Source organism: Malaclemys terrapin, chromosome 17 (assembly GCF_027887155.1).
Source record: "Malaclemys terrapin pileata isolate rMalTer1 chromosome 17, rMalTer1.hap1, whole genome shotgun sequence".
In the NCBI taxonomy this organism is placed as follows: domain Eukaryota; kingdom Metazoa; phylum Chordata; order Testudines; family Emydidae; genus Malaclemys; species Malaclemys terrapin.
This window is the reverse complement of record NC_071521.1, coordinates 24920985-24943002: the sequence shown is the minus strand read 5'-3', so window position 1 is coordinate 24943002 and position 22018 is coordinate 24920985. Positions and strand designations below refer to the sequence as shown.

The 22018-nt window shown below is 42.3% G+C and overlaps 1 protein-coding gene across 6 annotated transcripts in view; it reads left to right on the top strand.

The window, feature by feature from the left end:
* Positions 1–22018, top strand: part of EXD3 (exonuclease 3'-5' domain containing 3) — a 598889-nt gene that overhangs the window by 6213 nt on the left and 570658 nt on the right. For all 6 annotated transcript variants that reach the window (XM_054007609.1, XM_054007611.1, XM_054007610.1 and 3 more), the window contains exon 2: positions 391–458. The gene's annotated coding sequence lies outside the window, so the exon portion shown is untranslated. The remainder of the gene's footprint in view (positions 1–390; positions 459–22018) is intronic.

Below are 22018 nucleotides of genomic sequence, written 5' to 3'. Positions count from 1 at the left end.
GATGGTCTCTCTGCTAAGCTGTGGTCCATGTGGGATGTGGAAATGTGGCACAGTTAACATTGCTTTTAAAATGCTTACCTTTTGCATTTTTCACTCTTTAGTGAATTTAACTGTGCAACCCTAATATTACATTAGTGGAGATTTTGCATTTAGTAAGTAGTAGAGATGTTAGCAAGTGTTTATGGCCCCATTTCAGGAAAGCAATTAAGCATGTGCTTAAATTCATCCCTCTTCAGGTTAGCACTTAAGTACCTGCTTAACATTAAGCATGTGCTTAAATTCCATTGACCTCAGTGGGACTTGTGCATGTGTTTAAGAGCTGTCCTGAATTAGGGACTAAGTATGTAGAGAAATGAGTAAACACTAACAGGTTTGTTTAATTCCTTTTAGTGGTATACAGAGGTGGAATTATTCTGTCATCACTGAACAGGCAACACATGCACTATCCTCCTCCTTGGGTAAGTTTGCTGGTCCACTAGACCTAAATTTATTTAAGCTAATATTGACGGGTAGTTCTGCAAGCTGGATGGCTCTGTTTTCATAGTTTGACAGAGAAATTTAAAAAATAAACTCTGCTCTAAAGATCAATTTTATCATGACTTGTCCGGTGTAGAGTTCGTTCATGATGGGACTGCACCAGATCAAAAAGCACATGGAGCATGTTTGCAGGGTGTTCTACTAGCATATTTTGTTCATGTGGATGCATTGAAGCGAACCTGCACATAGGCAAAGTCACAGCTGTGAAAGCTTGTAGCAAGAACTTGCTCACAACCATTATTGTTTATATGGCCATTCTTACTGGTGATATCCTTTCGAACGAGCTGTGTTTTATGATATAGCGGTCATATCTGGGAACAGATTTGGGAGGTTCCTATACCTTTTGATCTGTGGACTTCATATGTGATTCCCATTGGTATTGCAAAGGTTGGATTCATCTGTGTCCGAAGTCATGCCATTTCATTTCATGATCCAGAATGTTCGAGTGAATTTCCATATTTAGTACATTCAGACGCCTTTGAACAGAGTAGAAGCCCAACTGGAGAAGCCTAGAGGATCTCAAGCAAATAGGATATCAGTTTATAAGGTCTCTTCAAAATGACCACTTCATTCCAGTTCCTCATAGACATAGTAAATTGCAGGGGGATTTGGAGCAATCAAATTTTTGAATTGCTCTGCTCCGGCTCCGCTCCAGCTCCAGGCATAAAACCTACTGGTCCGCGCTCCAGCTCCGGGCTCCGCTCCAAAGCCCTGGTAAATTGTGTAGAACTTAGTTTATCTGCCTTGGAAGGGCGACACTGAGCTATTGGAGCTTTGGTTTCAAGTGTGCGTGGGGGTGTGTGTGTGTGTGGTTCTAAGTATTTTTAATCTGAAGTTTAGACAACTAAACCATCCACCTAGCAGGGCCTGTGGATTAAAAAGTAACCCAAAGACATTTGCAAAGGAGCAATTCACAAATTAGCTCTATTTTATTTATTTTTCCCTGTTGTTCAAGTGGAAATGAAGTGTGGCATAGTCATTAGAAATGCCATAAAAATCTGATTCCATTCTGAGCACAGTCACCACTGTACATATTCTAAAACTTCATCTTTAATTTCACTAGGGGGCGGACTTTCATATTAAAAATATTTGGACTGCCACACAGATCAGCATTAGCAAGATTACATTTCTGTTAGAGAGAGCGATACTGATGTAAACATAATTCTTAATTTGATGTTCTGCAGAGTGCAAAGTTTAGGGTCTGGGATATATCATTCATACTCCGCGTGGGAGGTACTAGCAGTCTATCAGCGAATTATCACACTTTCTTAACTATGGATTTAATTACCTAAATAATTGCTTTTATCAATGTCGTTACACTAGGGATTGGCATGACCCCATACATGTGTTCCCTTGAGAGCTGTTACAGTTCCTTTTGTATTTTTTAATGCTCCCATCCCCCCAAAAAATCCTCTTTAAGTATAGAGCACCAAAAATCACCCCCATTAACTCTTGGGTTCTAATCCCAGCACTGACTCCCTCTATGACTTTGGGCAATTCATTTAATATCTCTTCTTCAGATTCCCATCTATAATATGCAGGATAATAATTCCTACCTTACAAGGAGATTGTGAGAATGAATTAATTAATGTGCATAAAGTGCTTTGAAATTGAAAAGTGTTTATATAAAGTGTTAAGTATTATTAAAGTATTGAGAAAAGTGGCAAACAAGTGCCCTCCTTAACTCTTACCAGTGAGGAGTGTGATTTTGTTTTTTGTTCTTTTAATACTTTAAAGTAAAGGCAAGTAATCTGCTTTAGCTTTGAATTTCCTAGCTATTGTCTCATAAGACCAGCCTTATTTGCATTTAGGAGTCATGGCCTTTCTGTGAATATACTCTATGACTTACTGACATTGATTGAAAAAAAAAATTCATACCCACTCAGTTTAATTTGATACAGTTTCTGAATAATTCACATTGGATCATACCCAGATTGAGTAGTCTTACTTAAGTAAATGGCACTTATTTCATATACCAGACCCATGGCTGTATAACACAAATCTTAATTTCAGTGCATCGCTTTACTCTAACTGTAAATTCCCTCTCCAGTTTCAGTAATATTCATTAGTTGCTGTATAGCCATTTTCATCTACAGACCTCAAAGCAGTTTATAAAGATGGGCCAGTGTTTTTATTTCCTTTTGCAGATGGGGAAACTGAAGTACCGAAAGAGATAGTGAATTGGCCTAAATCATACAATAGCTCGGTGACAAAGCTGGGAACAAAACCCAATTCTTCCCTGTCTACTGGGCCACACTACTTCATAGTGTCTTTCTGCAGAGCCTCTCAGAAATGCTTCAGAGCCTCTTAAGAAGTATGCATTATCTGGATTACACAGATGGTGAGAGGTTATGTGACTTGCCCGCGGTCACTGAGGACGCCTGTCTCTGAACCCACCATGGAATTCATATCTCCTAGCTCCAGATCCTGTGCTTTAGCCACCAGATCGTTCTTTGCTTTATGCCTTAAAGAGTTCTGTCATTTGCTGTGAACTCCTAAAATGCTACAGGTCTGTAATTTTATTTTTGGGATGCAGACTAATTTTTAAAGGTGAAGTACTGCCCACCCTATCCCCTCCCCTCTCCTGCTTTCCCCAGGTTTTCTCTGGTAAGAAGGGGAGGACTCTAGCAGACCCCTTCTCTCCCTCTAATATTGCTCCATAATCTTTGTAGGCAGGGAGTGCAATAATTTGGAGGGGAGGGGAGAGAGAGAATTTACTGCCCACAAGTCCTCGCCTACTTCCACTGATCAGATGGTGGCAGTGGGAGGAAAGCAGGAGCTGAGCTGAGCCCTGATGTGACTGACTACTGAACTGTGGGAAGGATGGGGTCTTGAGCCCCTCACACAGACCTCCAGGCAGTTGATTGGCATGAGCCAAGAACTGATGGACCTGTATCCCTGTTCAGCAGGGACTCAACTGGCCAGCCTTGCAAAGTGGAATTCTCCTACTCGGGGCAGTTGAAGACCATGGCCAGGGCTTTAAAAGCATTTAATTTCTGCAATTGTATTAAAAGCTTGGGCTTCTGAACTCATAAACAGCTTCTTAGCTTTGTTTCAGAGGTGGCTGCTTTTCAGTGAGAGGCAAAATGAATAATGTATATATTGTTCTGAAATGCTTTGGGATATTCCAGAATGAAAGGTCGTGTTGGCATGTAAATGTTAGATGGTATTATCACAATCATCATTGTATCTTCATCTTCTAAGAAAAAATTCTTTTGTGCCAGAAGGGCAAACATGAAATGGCATAAGCACAGATTTTCCAGATAGGATTCTGAGGTGACATTTTTTTACAGCATATTCACACTTAGGTGTAGGAAGGGGGTGGTTTTAACTCTTTCTGAAGGGCTTTACCCTCATGATTCCCATCAGTGATAACAGAATTTGATTGACAAAAACTTGTATCTCAAAAATTCTCCCCTTACTTACATACTATGCCATGTCCCTACTTACTTACTCATCCTCTCCCTACTTTACCACACACACAAGGTGGGCATTGTGGAACAAAATCATGGAGTATGGTTCTGCATATAAGCTGGTGAAGGGAAGCCCCAGATGCTTGTATGAAATACTTTTCTCTGCTCTGGAGTATTGTCTCCTACAATATTTTTCTCACAGTTCAGTTCCACAAACTAACTGGAAAGGCTAGTTTAGTTCTATGGCACAGTTTATATTTTGGTTTGCATCTTTCTTTGAAGACTCATCTGAGTTGTATAATGACAAGTTTGCATGTGTTAGCCAATGACTTAACAATGACATATGGGTGTTAAATGTCATTAATATGCGCCAGCATCCTCCTTCCTTGAGGGCTGTAATCAGTTCCAGGTACCATCTGATTTTTATTTAAACAGACTGCTACAGTCCTTAGTCCCATCTACAGTTACATTTCAGTATTGTGCTTAGAATGTTCTGCCAAGTTCTTCTCCTCATTTTTAGTATATATCGGCAATGGTGCAACTGTTTAGGATCTAGAGACAAATGGGGGTGTTTCTGGTGGAGTTCCATGGATGGAGTAATGATGGTAACTTCTTGAGCACCTCTTTAAATTTACTGGGAGAACCAGTGCCTAAGGATTTTGAGTCTCATGTGTTTTTGTTGGTTTCAGTACACCCTGCGTGTTAAGATGCTGTGCTGATGTGGATAGGCAGCGGCAGCCACTGCACAAAGTTTTATACATAAATAAGAATGTTTGTCTGAAAAGAAAAAGTGCTAAAAGCTATTTGGAAGAAAATAGGGCATGTGCTAGTAAAAAAGGGGAAAAACAGGAGAGGAAGAGAGGGATTGGCTGTTGGTTAGAGAAAAACATGGACTTTGTCATCTGGATTAGTGCAGGAAAATGGCAGGGTCTAATGTGATAATGCAAATTGAGTGAGCTGCTTTCTTGTCACCAGCAATGCTCCTTTGAGTGAGCTCTAACCCCCGCAATGAGTAGAGGAGTTGTTTAGATAAGAGCTCAATGGTTTTGGCAGCCTGACATGGAATAGACTACATACCAAAGAGTAAATAGCTCTAAGCAGAACAAATGCAAAACTTTTGGGAAATATTTAAAGAAAGTAAAATGAATAAATAATTTTGTGTACGGTGTCCAGAGTGATTTCAAAACACTCTTGTTTCCTGTCCAAATAAATGCTTCTTTCAGCCAAGCAGAACTCTTTCTCCATGATTTATTACACTAGTTAAGATATAAGCCCTGTGTGCAGAGCTGTCAGTTTAACAGAACAGCTTTCTTTCTCCTTTCAGATTTAAGCCACATGTTGTTGTATCAACAGAGTCTTTGCCTCTGCTCAGTTATGAGTTACCACTATTTTTTAAAAGCAAAAATATGTGATTTTTAATAGTCCCATTTAGGGATGTAAAAGGTTAACCGGTAAGCATTAGGCTTACCGATTAACCGGCCTTAACTGTTAACCCCGGTGGCCCTGTGCCAGCAGCAGATACCCCAGCCCTGGCCGCGCCGGGCCAGCAGGAGGGACCCCGGCCACACTGGGCCGGCAGGAGGCCGGCTGGCCAGAGGGACCCCAGCCCCAGCCATGCCGGTGGAACCCCAGCTACCTCAGTTAGTGGTTAACCAGTTTAAACAATATAATTTTAATAGTTTAACTGGTTAACTTTTTTAACTGATATTTACATCCCTAGTCCCATTACAGAAAAGCCAAGGGTGAGCTATATGGAGGTGAATACCAAATTGTGACTGTTTAAATAATGTGAAGGTTGTGAAGCAAACTTATCAGTCAAAGATGAGCTTTTTAGCCTCTACTCCCTTCACCATTGTGGTGGAAGACCCAACAATGTGACGTGAGGATACACTGTTATCCTTAGCATAGAATTTTCTAGCTTTTCCCAGCTTGTCCAGTGATATTAAGCATAGCTTTTTCTACTTAAATCTAATTTCCTTCCTTTTAAAAAATGGATCTTTTGTAGAAGCTTATAATTCACATTTCCTTCCTTCCTACTCCCCCGCAGAGAGCGGAACAGTCCTTTTTGCAGACCTCCTGCTTTCCCAGAAGAGGAGAATTTATCAATTGGATATTACTGATGTTCTTTTTTCTTGAGTAAATATAGATTTAGTTAGCAAAGGTGCAGCTTCTTAAGACGTCTGCATATAGGTGCAAAACTGAAAATTAGAGCTGGTCCAATAGAGTAAAACAGTACTCTAAATTAGCTGTGTCTGACAATTTGAAACCTAGAACTGGCCTTTCTCTCCAGCAGTGGAAGACATCACCTGACCATTCCCATGTATTGGAGTAGCATGGAGAAGGAGTTCAGAATCCCTGCTTCTCCCATTTCGTCCCTCCCCCTTCCCCAATCTGTCAGCTTGATGGGGTGGATACAGCCAAAGAAGGAACAGATGGAGTTTCTGTCTCAGAGGTTCCAGTTTGTGCTGTGCTGTTGTCAGCCCCCAGCACTTCCATTGTCCTTCCTCTGAGGTCAGTGCAGTGGATCCTGCCTAAGGTATTGAGATAGTTGTGTGTGGTGATGTGTAGAGAGGCCAGAATGAATATGGGTCCCAACCCACAAGGAGTCCCTCTGGTGTTTAAAGAGTCTGCACTATGGTCCAGTTCCATATGGAAGGGTTATTCTAAACAGTCCAAGAAAACGGTCTCCTTAGGGATTAGATAATCCATGGCAGGAAAAGAAAGAAGCTGTTAGAATCATAGAATATCATAGAATATCAGGGTTGGAAGGGACCTCAGGAGGTCATCTAGTCCGACCCCCTGCTCAAAGCAGGACCAATTCCCAACTAAATCATCCCAGCCAGGGCTTTGTCAAGCCTGACCTTAAAAACCTCTAAGAAAGGAGATTCCACCACCTCCCTAGGTAACCCATTCCAGTGCTTCACCACCCTCCTAGTGAAAAAGTTTTCCTAATATCCAACCTAAACTTCCCCCACTGCAACTTGAGACCATTACTCCTTGTTCTGTCATCTGGTACTACTGAAAACAGTCTAGATCCATCCTCTTTGGAACCCCCTTTCAGGTCGTTGAAAGCACCTATCAAATCCCCCCTCATTCTTCTCTTGTGCAGACTAAATAAATCCCAGTTCCCTCAGTCTCTCCTCATAAGCCATGAGCTCCAGTCCCCTGATCATTTTTGTTGCCCTCCGCTGGACTCTTTCCAATTTTTCCACATCCTTCTTGTAGTGTGGGGTCCAAAATTGGACACAGTACTGTAGATGAGGCCTCACCAATGTCGAATAGAGGGGAATGATCACGTCCCTCGATTTGCTGGCAATGCCCCTACTTATACAGCCCAAAATGCCGTTAGCCTTCTTGGCAACTAGGGGTTGTCTCATATCCAGCTTCTTGTCCACTGTAACTACTAGGTCCTTTTCTGCAGAACTGCTGCCTAGCCACTCGGTCCCTAGTCTGCAGCAGTGCATGGGATTCTTCCATCCTAAGTGCAGGACTCTGCACTTGTCCTTGTTGAACTTCATCAGATTTTTTTTGGCCCAATCCTCTAATTTGTCTAGGTCCCTCTGTATGTTATCCCTACCCTCTAGCGTATCTACCTCCCAGTTTAGTGTCATCTGCAAACTTGCTGAGGGTGCAATCCACGCCATCCTCCAGATCATTAATGAAAATATTAAATAAAACCGGCCCCAGGACCAATCCTTGGGGCACTCCGCTTGATACCGGCTGCCAACTAGACATGGAGTCATTGATCACTACCCGATGATCTAGCCAGCTTTCTATCCACCTTATAGTCCATTCATCCAGCCCATACTTCTTTAACTTGCTGGCAAGAATACTGTGGGAGACCGTATCAAAAGCTTTTCTAAAGTCAAGGAATAACACTTCCACTGCTTTTTCCCTCCTTCACAGAGCCAGTGGATCTATTGTCCATCTACCTAAAAATAAATACAAGCATTGCAGGCCTGGCAAAATGCACTGTTATCCTGGAAGGGGACATCTTCCCAAAGATCAGACAAACCGTGGGCTGGAAGACTCTTGAGGAAGAATACTGAGTATTTGGCAGCAGGCATGCAAACATTAGTCACAGAACTTACATGGTCCAATTATCTTCAGAGGACTGTTAAAAATACACAAAGAAGTGAAGTCTGTGCAAAAGGAAGCTGCTTCCTTCATTTCCAAGACATCGCTGAACATTGTCAAGTTCTCTGCATGAGCCAACGCTGCAAATGCTTCTTGCACAGACCTACTGTAGTTAAAGATTGAAAGGCAGAAAGCCAGGCTTGCGTGCTTTGTTTCCTTCCTTTATTTTCTTGCAGGTTGGCCTCCCATCTGTGCCCAGACCCTTTCCCATGATTGAAGTATGCCTCTCAAAAAAGTAATAAAACACTAAATTTTGGAAAAATACTCTCTTCAAGCTCACCAGATTTTTCATCAAGTCTTCCTTCTTTAGATCCCTTCTTAACCAAACTACCCCCTCCAAACATTGTGTGAATGCTGGATATTAAGATTAAATTCATCCACTTACCAGCTAGTCACTATTGTTATATGGGTACACAGATGTCTTCCAAGGGGTATGTCAACTCATCTAGATATTTGCCTAGTTTTACAACAGGCTACATAAAAAGCACTAGCAAAGTTAGCATAAACTAAAATTTCATACAGGCAATGACTTGCTCTGTATGTTATAGGGAATGTAAAATAGATATACACAGAGTATTAGATGTGTTTTATGTCTTTTACCGATGAGTGCAAGCACGTTAATGAGGTTGAAGTTGCCATGGTGTGTATGTGCTTGTGATATAAAAATAGATACATTTTTAAAATGAGGAGCTGGGAAGCAGCGGTAATGGTGACAGTGAAAGAAATTGAAGATGACTGAAAAAAAGCCATCATCAGTTCCGCAGGATCTGTTGCTTTTGGATTCACATCGGCAAGTGACAATCCATCTAAAGCTTTGTATTTCCTTTATGGAGAAACTCTATCAAATAACTGAAGCCAGCACATTTGCAATGACATTTGAAGACCGAACACCCTGTGCATGCAAGTAAGCCAGTAGATTTTTTAGCTTAAAATGAAAAGAAATGGAAAAATAAAATAAAAAAAAAAAGCTTCAGCTATTTCTACAAAAGCACTCATATGTAGATCATTTGGCCCACTTGACATCTGAGTTGAAGTTATATTTCCCCAACATTCAACACAACTGAGCTTAACTCAATGAGGTGAGAAACCCATTCATTTTGTCAGATGTTAGCAACAGTAACCTCTCTGTCAGTCAGCAAGAAAATCTTCTTTTGCTGTCCTCAGACTGTGGTCTGCAAATGAAGATAAATGACTCCACACTACTCTTGTTCTGGTGGTTAGTACAGAAAGAGTACAGTGACCTTGGGAACCATGCTTTGGATCAGGAGTCGGCAACGTTTGGCATGCGGCTCGCCAGCGTAAGCACCCTGGCGGGCCGGGCCAGTTTATTTACCTGCTGATGTGGCAGGTTCGGCCGATCGCGGCCCCCACTGGCTGCGGTTCGCCGTCCCGGGCCAATGGGGGCGGCGAGAAGCGGCGCGGGCGAGGGATGTGCTGGCCGCGGCTTCCCGCCGCCCCCGTTGGCCCAGGACGGCGAACCGCAGCCAGTGGGGGCCGCGATCGGCCAAACCTGCCGCGTCAGCAGGTAAATAAACTGTCTTGGCCCGCCAGGGTGCTTACCCTGGCGAGCCGTGTGCCAAACGTTGCCGACCCCTGCTTTGGATGTTCTGTTACCTTTTGGGTCAACATATCTTTGTGAAGTCTCATTTTCTGCTATGACTGCCTCAAGACAACGAGTAGAAATAGACTCAATGTGGAGAAAAACTTTATTGCTTCACTATCTCCCAGAATGACACAGCTCACAAGTGAAAAACAGGCTCAAGTATCACACTGAAATGCAAGTACAATATTTATATTCCAAATGATTTATTTTACAACTATATGGTAAAAATGAGAAAGTAAGCAATGTTTCAGTAATACTGTGCTGTGACACTTTTGTATTTTTGTGTCTAATTTTGTGCGCAAGTAGTTTTTAAGTGAGGTGAAACAAATCAAACTGCTGAAAGGGGGACAGTAGTCTGGAAAGGTTGAGAACCACTGGTTTAGACTGTCAGCGTGCTGCCAATTAGTGTGACTGTGATGTGGACCCTAAGAAATCTAACTCATTTCACACAGGTTATCAAACAGCTAGCAGACGTTAGGATAATGGTTTGGGGCCACAATTGACATGGTTTGGATTTCAATTTAGGGGTGAAAGGCTCTGTTTCTCTCTGATTACCAATCCCTCTGGGCCATATAGTTCCCAGCATCAAAAATTCTTTAAATTTACCCAAGAAGATGATGTAAAAATATTCTTTCTCTTTAAACCTGTTCTCATGATGTCTTGTATTCGTCTTTATTTTTTTATTTTAACTTGTCTTCTGTATTCAGTATTTTATATTGATGGAATTTCTTTTTAATTATAATTAAAATTAAAGGCTTTAAACATTAAATATAAAGCACATATTTTGAGCAAGAGAGGACTCCATACTTAATCCATAGGCAGGGGTTTAGTGCCATTCATGTTCTATAGAGGCGGTTTGACGTCCACAGAGTGCCTTGACAGAATCCCTGCCTGGTATGTATCCCAGGACAGATTTTTACTTTCTCTATTTTGGTGCCTTCTAATAGAACATACAAAATGTGGTAATCTTTGGCTTGCTTGGGTTTTTTGTTTTCCTTTGTTCTCATAATAATACAGATCTTGTTTGTACTCAGCAAACATATAAAATAAAGTTCAGCTAACAATATCGATAGAACTGGCAAAATGAAATACAGCCACCCTGCAGCTTGCTGTAAAGTATTAATCACTTTACCTGTGCACTTTGAAACAGCAAATGGAAAGTTACAGCTCAGCAAGAAACCCTGCACCAGGACAGAATTTAGCTGAGAATGGGCATCAGTTTTCCCCCATGCTAAAATGTATAAAGGTCAATCCAAAACTCTTGGAGCCAAAATTATTAATATTTGGATGTGTTATTTCAAGGCCATTGTTCCCCTGCTGGTTTTGCCATAACCATTCTGAATGTTCTTCGTATGTGCTCAGTCAATGCTGAGCTGGCTGGACAGAAGCACAGATCTTTTAAAAACTGACAATTTAAATCTTATTCTTCCACAATTTTGCTTCATAACTTTTCCACCATTTTGATGCAACAAATTGTGATCCAATTCCTTTAAAATATATATGTTGGATAAAAATCTGGATCTTTCAATTTTGAATGCTTGAAGAGAAGAAAGGAGCTCAGGGCTACATTCCATCAGCCATATTTTAGCCTCCTCCACCTATTTGGGGCTCAGCCTATGGCCTCTGTATTTGAGATGAGACACATTGACTAAGCAACTGAAAGTTTTCATAGCTTCTTTGATTCATATTTTAATATTATCCTTGTATGGGTCTAGTTCTGGTGTTAACAGACCAAGCCAGATTTCCACTGATACCATGACAGTAGTCAGTTGGTAATTTCAAGCCCCTTCAGAGCCTCTTTCAATTGTTTTGTAGTTTAGTATCTCTGAAGAGTTCATCCCATGTTGAATTCTGTGTTTTAACAAATTCATTATTGTTCTCAGTGCAAATATCAATAGACCTTTATGTTAGTTAGCTACAAATGTAGAGACCTCATCTTTCTGAGAATTCCAACAAGTGTTACTGAGAAGCTGGGGCATTCATTCTATGTTTTATATCATCCAGCCATTAGTCTTAAAGTAGTTGTGGAAGTAGTTTTGAACTTGGCCAGTGCACTTTATGACTATATGTGGTCAGGAGCGGCGCCACGGTTTTTGCCGCCCTAGGTGGCAGTGCTCCTCCTCTGAGCATTCGGTGGCGGGGGTCCTTCCGCTCCTCATCTTCGGGGCACTTCGGCGGCGGGTCCTGGAGCGAGTGAAGGATCTGCCGCTGAATTTCCGCTGAAGACCCAGAGCGGAAGGACCCCCTGCCGCCGAATTTCCGCCAAGGGCGGCAGAATGCCACCCCCCAAATCCTGCTGCCCTAGGCGACCACCTAGGATCACCTAGTGGAAGCGCCGGCCCTGTATGTGGTACTTCTTTCTCAGGAAGGTTTAAAGTTTAGGTTGATGGCACCTGAAAAGTTATTTCATCTTTTTCATTTTATTTCCAATGACCTAGCAAATAGCAAAGGTCTCCTTTACTCTGTATTGTTAGATAGCGTCTTCAGAAACTGGAGCAGAATATTCTGTGCTTTTCTTTTCAGATGGAGAAACAATAACATTAAATTGATAGCTTTTATTGATGCTTGTATCCATTATGGGATCATTTGTCATGTTCTGCCGAAACTGCTGTAGCCCACGAAAACTTATGCTCTAATAAATTTGTTAGTCTCTAAGGTGCCACAAGTACTCCTGTTCTTTTTGCGAATACAGACTAACACGGCTGCTACTCTGAAACCTGTTTTAATGTTGATTCTTTTAATTCTTGATTTACATTTCCTCTTTTCTTCCTTTGTAGGATCTCTTAGTTGACCTATAAGTTTGTCCTGTCTGGAAGAGTATATCCAGGATCGAGTGCTTCAGTCATTTCTTTACATTCCTAATTTTGTGCTACATTCAAGGCAATGTTGGCATAAAACAAGGTTGCAGATTTCTTCTTAATTTCATCTTTGCCTTGCAGTGATTGTTATGGCATTTTTGCTAACTGATCTTTGCTATTTTTGGGAGTGAGAGATGATCAGAGACAGGTTGAAGAACTTCTGGAAGGCTTGGAAGAGGTTTAAATTGTCATCACAGCTATGTTTAAATGACAACAGTGGCATCAGAAAGGTCATCATGCTCATAAGTGTTCTGCTCTTCAAGTTCTAAAGACAAAGTTTCGTTCACTTGCACATTTGTTCTTGAAAGATCCAAAGAAACCAATTTTCTGCATTTCTTGAGTTAAGCACACATTGCTTCTGTCTTACTGCTTAATCATTCTTGACAATGTTTACATTTTACTGTGGAGGATTTATCTGTTTTCATACTTCTGTCCATTTAATCTTTTGTTCTCTTCTAATTCCTTCAATTTGAAGCATGTTGAATCAGATAAATCCATACCTTGATTGTTGGTAATAACTAAAGACTAATCACCCATTTGCAATAGTGATCAATGACTTTCAGGTTTTCTACAGAATGAGTAACAATCACTTAGTGAACTCAATACTGTGAAGACTGAAGATGGGGGGGGGGGGGAGGGGAGGGGAGCTAGCCAGTTTCTAGACTGCCTTATATAATATACCTAGCATAGTTTCCAGTTGTTTCTGGATTCTAGCAAACTAAACCCACTAACAGTTCACGACTCCATCCCACTTCCCTTTTCAACATCCATTGAGAGTTGATTCTGCCCCCTACCTCTGCCTTTATTTCCTGTGATGTTCCCTTCTTTCCCTCTAGGCTTCTAAGCCGTTCTCTGTAGTAATTTTCTAATTGATTCTTAAGAGACACAACAAAAATATTGATGATCGTATCCCTTGTAACTTTTTAGAATATAGTTTTTACATCTTGAAATTATAGCCTAAAGTTTTTGGTATTACAATTCTTTCACATATATGTTAACTTCATGTTACGATTCAAAGTTATACAGAAGTTCAAAAAATGGGGGAAGAAAAAGCATTGGGTTGGTTTTTCGCAACCCCAGACAAAAGGGTGAAGAGTTTCTTTCTCTTGTGTAGTGATTTGCTAGTAGAAGTGTTAAGGTATGTTTGCTATAAATCCTATTTGTTCTGGGATACTACATTTATGACCCATTTGCTGGATAAAATAAGAGCCCAGAAACCCAGGAGATAGTGAAAAGAAACTAGAAAACCTGATGGAAAAGTTTATGAAGTGAGAAATTATCAAAGGAATACATCCCAGATCTTTTCAGCTATAGCTGCTAGTTTATTTTATTATTTTAATGTATAGCCAAGGTTTTTCCTTTGTTTGTGCAAAATTGTGCTTTAATGAATTTTTCCATCATATATGCTGGATGGAGTTTGTGATTCATTTTTTAGTTTACATGTACTTTGCTGTTTCTTACCTGCCATAATGCATCCAGCATCTTTCAAAAGCTCCCTCATGAAAAGGACAAATGGACTTTGTTTATAAGCTAAATAAGCAACTTTTGCTGACAGTTTTTGTGTAGAACACTGAGTTGCTATACATTTTGCCTACTCTATTGTATTTGATTGTAGAATAACGCGACCTTATATAACACGAATTATAATACCAGCTGGTCACTATTGTTATATGAGTACACAGATGTCTTCTAAGGGGTATGTCAACTCATCTAGATATTTGCCTAGTTTTACAACAGGCTGTGTACTCCGGCAGATCAAAGCAAGTTTGATATAACTTGGTTTCACCAATAACGCGGTAAGATTTTTTGGCTCCTGAGGACAGCGTTATATTGGGGTAGAAGTGTACTTGGACAGAAAATGGAGACATTTCCTAAACATTTCCATATGTTGACAATCATATCTTTGTTCACCTAATATAGTAACAATAAGAGTTTTAAGGTTCTTTAAGATCATGTTTTGATGTGTCAGTAAAGGGTAAGCACAGTAATGTACACAGGCTAAAATATGCACAGAGTCAGTCTTTGTCTCTCCTTTGGCTCCTAAGAAAGCTGTGTCAAATTCCACAAGGTTCTAAGTAATCTAGAGCTTTGTCTCCATGGATTTGGTGGCCAATGAGTTGATCCCTCCAGGAGACCTAGCTGAACAGGTTCCTAATCATGTTTGAACGTTAAAGAAGATTTAAGAATGTTAGCAAATTTTCCATTTGTAAGCGAGTTATTTGTTAGAAGTGCAAAGAACAATCAAAGCTTTGCCAAATCTATGATAAGAGTATGCAGCCCAGGTGGCCTCAAACACAATGTGTTGTCAATTTTATTTTTATTTAGGGCAGATTTGCAAAGGCTGGTATGCTGATAGAGATATAATGGGGTGTGTGATATGTCCTGTCTGTGTAAACTTTGCATTCTATAAACGGTCCTGTACAGCTGGGACTCTTTTATACCATGGTTTTTAGTATGCATTTTTAAACTGAAGATACTGGGTTTGGGAAGCTGTGCTGTATTAATTTAGTTACTGTGAAAGTCGAGTACCTTATTAAACTACCTTTGCAGTCTTCAAGATGCAGTAGACTTTTCCATTTTATAGCTTAAGAAGATAAATTAGGTTGACCCTTAGACTGTGGAAATCTGTTTTGCAGATCCTAAAGAATGATTGCTAAACATGTTTTGAGGTTTGTTTTAAGTCATGATAGGATGACCCCATTTTCATAAAAAATAAACTTTTCACAGGGTGGGGAGGGAGAAAGTGAATGCATGGGATGGCTTTGGTGGGCATCAACTGGAATGAATGGGGTGTTGGTGACAGAGAAGAGTATTGCCACCTCCTTTTCAACAGCAAAGTCACCACTCTCCTTGCACTTTCCTTACAGTCATATATTCTGAGTGAATCTACACTATTCCAACCATTGCTTCCACCAGTGGAGTGAACCAATCATTAGTGTAGATAGGGCTTGAAGACGCTGTTGTGATGTTAAACATCATCTCATCTGAATAGATTTATAGAATAGTTCACACTCTGGCGCCTGCGATTGCCTTGTTTATACTTATGAAGCATAAGTGTAAGTGGAGCTGAATGGAGTAGAAACAGTGGGGAAAGAGTTTAGGAAAAAATGCTAGTGTCGACAAGGCCGATGGCTCTTAAGTGAGAGGGTGGGGGAATCACTGGGTGCTCTGAAAGTCTGTTATCATTTCTGGTTAAGCTGGCCAGCAGCTCCTTCAGGTGGTTACAAAAACCTGTGCAAGGTTACAAAAACCATAACCAGACTGTTTTGTAAATTGTCTGGGGCACAGGAGACGTCCTGAAAATGGGGATAATTCTGTTTTTCTGAGATACATTTGTAAAGTTACACCCCATATTCTTCATAGAAATATGGTTATGATATGAATATGGCATAACTAAGACATACTTTATGCAAGATAGCAGGTTATGATTTACTGCATGTGATTATCCAATTTGTATGCATGTATCATTTCTGTATTTAAAGTGAGGAATATTAACTATGTAACCATTACAAGGGTGTGTGTACTTAGGGGCAACACCCACCAGACAATAGGCAATCATCCTGAATGACCTATTTAAGAAGAACAATAGAACTCTGAAGATACTAATCTCCCACCTTCCTGAGGTGCTTCCTGGTATACTGAATTGATACTACAAGGTCAGTTTATAATGTCACCTGATGAAATACCCCCTTGGACACTACTGATATTTTTCCAATGTAGGGGGATGGGGATCAAACAAAGGATTCCGGCCTTAGGTAAACCCTTTTTAAGGGCTGGGGAGGGGGTTGATTGGGACTCTCCTCCATTGCCTACCCAAGAAGAAGGACTGCTGAAAGAATCTGAATGGACAAAGGAACTAACCTGAAGGGAAAGGCAGGGGTGAGTCCAGACTGAGACAGGGGTCCAGTCTGTAAGAAGAAATCATAGAATCATAGAATATCAGGGTTGGAAGGGACCTCAGGAGGTCATCTAGTCCAACCCCCTGCTCAAAGCAGGACCAATTCCCAACTAAATCATCCCAGCCAGGGCTTTGTCAAGCCTGACCTTAAAAACCTCTAAGAAAGGAGATTCCACCACCTCCCTAGGTAACCCATTCCAGTGCTTCACCACCCTCCTAGTGAAAAAGTTTTTCCTTATATCTAACCTAAACCTCCCCAACCGCAACTTGAGACCATTACTCCTTGTTCTGTCATCTGGTACCACTGAGAACAGTCTAGATCCATCCTCTTTGAAACCCCCTTTCAGGTAGTTGAAAGCAGCTATCAGATCCCCCCCCATTCTTCTCTTGTGCAAACTAAACAATCCCAGTTCCCTCAGTCTCTCCTCATAAGTCATGTGCTCCAGCCCCCTAATCATTTTTGTTGCCCTCTGCTGGACTCTTTCCAATTTTTCCACATCCATCTTGTAGTGTGGGTCCAAAACTGGACACAGTACTCTAGATGAGGCTTCACCAATGTCAAATAGAGGGGAATGATCACATCCCTTGATCTGCTGGCAATGCCCCTACTCATACAGCCCCAAATGCCGTTTGCCTTCTTGGCAACTAGGGGTTGACTCATATCCAGCTTCTCGTCCACTGTAATCCCTAGGTCCTTTTCTGCAGAACTGCTTCCTAGCCATTCGGTCCCTAGTCTGTAACAGTGAATGGGATTCTTCCGTCCTAAATGCAGGACTCTGCACTTGTCCCTGTTGAACTTCATCAGATTTCTTTTGGCCCAGTCCTCTAATTTGTCTAGGTCCCTCTATATCCCAGCGTATCTACTCCTCCTCCCAGTTTAGTGTCATCTGCAAACTTGCTGAGAGTGCAGTCCATGCCATCCTCCAGATCATTAATGAAGTTATTGAACAAAACCGGCCCCAGGACCGACCCTTGGGGCAGTCCGCTTGAAACCGGCTGCCAACTAGACATGGCACCATTGATCACTACCCGCTGAGCCCGACGATCTAGCCAGCTTTCTATCCACTTTATAGTCCATTGAGCCCATACTTCTTTAACTTGGCGGCAAGAATACTGTGGGAGAACATATCAAAAGCTTTGCTAAAGTCAAGGAATAACACATCCACTGCTTTCCCCTCATCCACAGAGCCAGTTATCTCATCATAGAAGTCAATTAGGTTAGTCAGGCATGACTTGCCCTTGGTGAATCCATGCTGACTGTTCCTGATCACTTTCTTCTCCTCAAAGTGCTTCAGAATTGATTCCTTGAGGACCTGCTCCATGATTTTTCCAGGGATTGAGGTGAGGCTGACTGGCCTGTAGTTCCCCAGATCCTCCTCCTTCCCTTTTTTAAAGATGGGCACTACATTAGCCTTTTTCCAGTCATCTGGGACCTCCCCCAATCACCATGAGTTTTCAAAGATAATGGCCAATGGCTCTGCAATCACATCCGCCAAGTCCTTTAGCACTCTTGGATGCAGTGCATCAGGCCCCATGGACTTATGCTTGTCCAGTTTTTCTAAATAGTCCCAAACCACTTCTTTCTCCACAGAGGGCTGGTCACCTCCTCTCCATACTGTGCTGCCCAGAGCAGCAGTCTGGGAGCTGACCTTGTTCATGAAGACAGAGGCAAAAAAAGCATTGAGTACATTAGCTTTTTCCACATCCTCTGTCACTAGGTTGCCTCCCTCATTCAGTAAGGGACCCACACTTTCCTTGACTTTCTTCTTGTTGCTAACATACCTGAAGAAACCCTTCTTGTTACTCTTAACATCTCTTGCTAGCTGCAACTCCAGGTGTGATTTGGCCTTCCTGATTTCACTCCTGCATGCCTGAGCAATATTTTTATACTCCTCCCTCGTCATTTGTCCAATCTGCCACTTCTTTTTGCGTTTAAGATCAGCAAGGATTTCACTGTTTAGCCAAGCTGGTCGCCTGCCATATTTGCTATTCTTTCTACACATCGGGATGGTTTGTTCCTGCAACCTCAATAAGGATTCTTTAAAATACAGCCAGCTCTCCTGTACTCCTTTGCCCTCATGTTATTCTCCCAGGGGATCCTGCCCATCGGTTACTTAAGGGAGTCAAAGTCTGCTTTTCTGAAGTCCAAGGTCCGTATTCTGCTTCTCTCCTTTCTTCCTTGTGTCAGGATCCTGAACTTGACCATATCATGGTCACTGCCTCCCAGGTTCCCATCCACTTTTGCTTCCTCTACTAATTCTTCCCGGTTTGCGAGCAGCAGGTCTAGAAGAGCTCTGCCCCTAGTTAGTTCCTCCAGCACTTGCACCAGGAAATTGTCCCCTACACTTTCCAAAAACTTCCTGGATTGTCTGTGCACCGCTGTATTGCTCTCCCAGCAGATATCAGGGTGATTAAAGTCTCCCATGAGAACCAGGGCTTGCGATCTAGTAACTTCTGTTAGTTGCCAGAAGAAAGCCTCGTCCACCTCATCCCCCTGGTCTGGTGGTCTGTAGCAGACTCCCACCACGACATCACCCATGTTGCTCACACTCCTAAACTTAATCCAGAGACTCTCAAGTTTTTCTGCAGTTTCATACTGGAGCTCTGAGCAGTCATAGTCCTCTCTTACATACAATGCAAGTCCCCCCACCTTTTCTGCCCTGCCTGTCCTTTCTGAACAGTTTATAACCACTCATGACAGTACTCCAATCACATCATAGTTCCTTGACTGTGCCAGGACTTCCAGTTCTCCCTGCTTGTTTCCCAGGCTTCTTGCATTTGTGTGTAGGCACTTAAGATAACTCACTGATCATCCCGCTTTCTCAGTCTGAGACAGGAGTCCTCCCCTCTTGTACTCTCCTGCTCACGCTTCCTCCTGGTATCCCATTTCCCCACTTAACTCAGGACTTTGGTCTCCTTCCCCCAGTGAACTTAGTTTAAAGCCCTCCTCACTAGGTTAGCCAGCCTGCTTGCGAAGATGCTCTTCCCTCTCTTTGTTAGGTGGAGCGCATCTCTGCCTAGCACTCCTCCTTCTTGGAACACCATCCCATGGTCGAAGAATCCAAAGCCTTCTCTCAGACACCACCTGCGAAGCCATTCGTTGACTTCCACGATTCGACCGTATCTACCCAGGCCTTTTCCCTGCACAGGGAGGATGGACGAGAACACCACTTGTGCCTCAAACTCCTTTATCCTTCTTCCCAGGGCCACGTAATCTGCAGTGATCTGCTCAAGGTCATTCTTGGGAGTATCATTGGTACCCATGTGGAGAATCAGGAAGGGGTAGCGATCCGAGGGCTTGATGAATCTCGGCAGTCTCTCCATCACATCGTGAATCCTAGCTCCTGGAAAGCAGCAGACCTAAAAATAAAACAATAAAAAAGTTAATGGAGATATCCCATCTCCTAGAACTGGAAGGGACCTTGAAAGGTCATCGAGTCCAGCCCCCTGCCTTCACTAGCAGGACCAAGTACTGATTTTTGCCCCAGATCCCTAAGTGGCCCCCTCAAGGATTGAACTCACACCCCTGGGTTTAGCAGGCCAATGCTCAAACCACTGAGCTATCCTCTCGGTTTTCTCGGTTGGGGCGGCAGATAGATGACTCAGTCCCCCTGAGGAGGGAGTCCCCGACCACCACCTCCTTCTTTTGGGAGCAGTGGTTGTGGAACCCCCATCCCTAGGACAATGCATCTCATGCCTTCCAATCGGTGGAGTCTCCTTCTGCTCCCTTCCCTCAGATGTATCATCTAGTCCACTCTCTGCATTAGTACCCTGTGGAGAGAACATGAAAATGGTTGCTCACCTGTATCTCCATTGCTGGTACATGGACGCTCTTCTTTCTTTTTCTGGAGGTCACATGCTGCCAAATTTTTTCACCGTCCCTCTGTTGCCTCTGCGCAGCCTGCTCCGATTCTTCAGAGCATTGTTCCGCTAGACGCATATCCTGACGTCTGTCCAGGAAATCTTCTTTTTCTCTTATGCAACGCAGGGTCGATACTTGTTGCTCCAGACCTCGAACCTTCTCTTCCAATATGGAGACCAGCTTGCACTTTGTACAGACAAAGTTGCTTCTGTTCTGTGGAAGAATGCAAACATGGCACAACCTGTGCAGGTTACAACAGCTGAACGCTCACCTTCCATAATTTCTTCCTTCTAAGAGCTTCCTCAGCTATTGCAGCAACTCACAGAAGCCCGCAAGATGAAAGCTTCAGTGGTCTCTGCCCAGGCAAACTCCCTCTGTTAGCCTCTGCTGTTCGTCGCTCAGCTGGTTCGCTGCTGACTGCCTTTTTATAACAGTCAGGCCCACTCAAGTCCCACCTGGAACAAAGCACTCCCAATTCACACTTTTCAAACAAACAATCAAGCACAATAAACAACAAACTGTCCCCGCAACAGACACTCAGATACTCACCAATACAACCCCCCTAATGCAGCACTTAGCGTACCTCCTCTCAGACAGATCCCAGGCAAACTCCCTCTGTTAGCCTCCGCTGTTCATTGCTCGAAATAATTGGAACTCTGAGCTACAGAAACTTTTCAACCTGCCTAAAATAAAATTTAGAGTAAGAAACTACATTTTGTAACCTGTTTCTTTAGTGAATCAAGCTTAGTTTACGTGTTTTGTTTTATTTGTTCAGTAATCTGCTTTGTTCTGTTTGCTGTCCCTTATAATCATTTAAAATCTGCCTTTTATAGTTAATAAATGTGTTTTGTTTATTATTAAACCCAGTTTGTGCAATTTCTAACCGGGGGGGGGGGACGGGACATAAGAAGTTGTGCATATTGAGTGAGAGGGCGAATTTTTATGAGCTTGTGCTGTGCAGATTTTTCTATACAGCAGAAGACAGTATTATTTTGGGTTTATTCACCAAAAGAGGTGTGCACGTGAGTGCTGGGTGAATCCTCCCACACAGAGCTGACTTCAGTCTGTGTCTGCAGCTGGGTGTGGCCCTATCTATATGTGTGTGCTGCAAGAGGCCGTAGAGCCTAATTCAGCAAAACAGGGAGAGGGAATCCAGGCTGATGGAGCAGGAGGGCTAAGTGAAAGCCCAATACATCAGGTGGTATCCCAAGAGGGGGCTTCAACCCATCACAACATGGTCACCCTATGCTCTTACTTTCAGAATGTCAGTATGTTTAGGTTGGCTTCAGAGAGTTGCAGTCACAGATAATAGTGCCAGATGATTTGGTTTGAGGCAAGGGACCGAACAAGCACAGTTTAGATTTGATTCGCAATGTACACTTCTGCCACTTCATTTGGGGGGGCTTGGGGTTTGTTTCTGTGAATTATATCTCTTCTCTTTGTTTATCAACTGCAGAGGTTGTAACCTTCAGTTTATATGACATGATAATTTTGAACCAATCTTTTGTTTGAGATTAGAATGCCAGGTTAGAAATAGCTATCCTTGATATGGTGTTATACTGCAACCTCTAATCTTAAACCTACTTTTATAACATATGCCAGGATAGTCTTCTGTGTACCATGTGTGCATTTAGATTGAGACCAAAGGCATGAGCTGTCTTAGCCTTATTGCTAACATTGACTGCCATTAACTATTGTGATGGAGCAAGG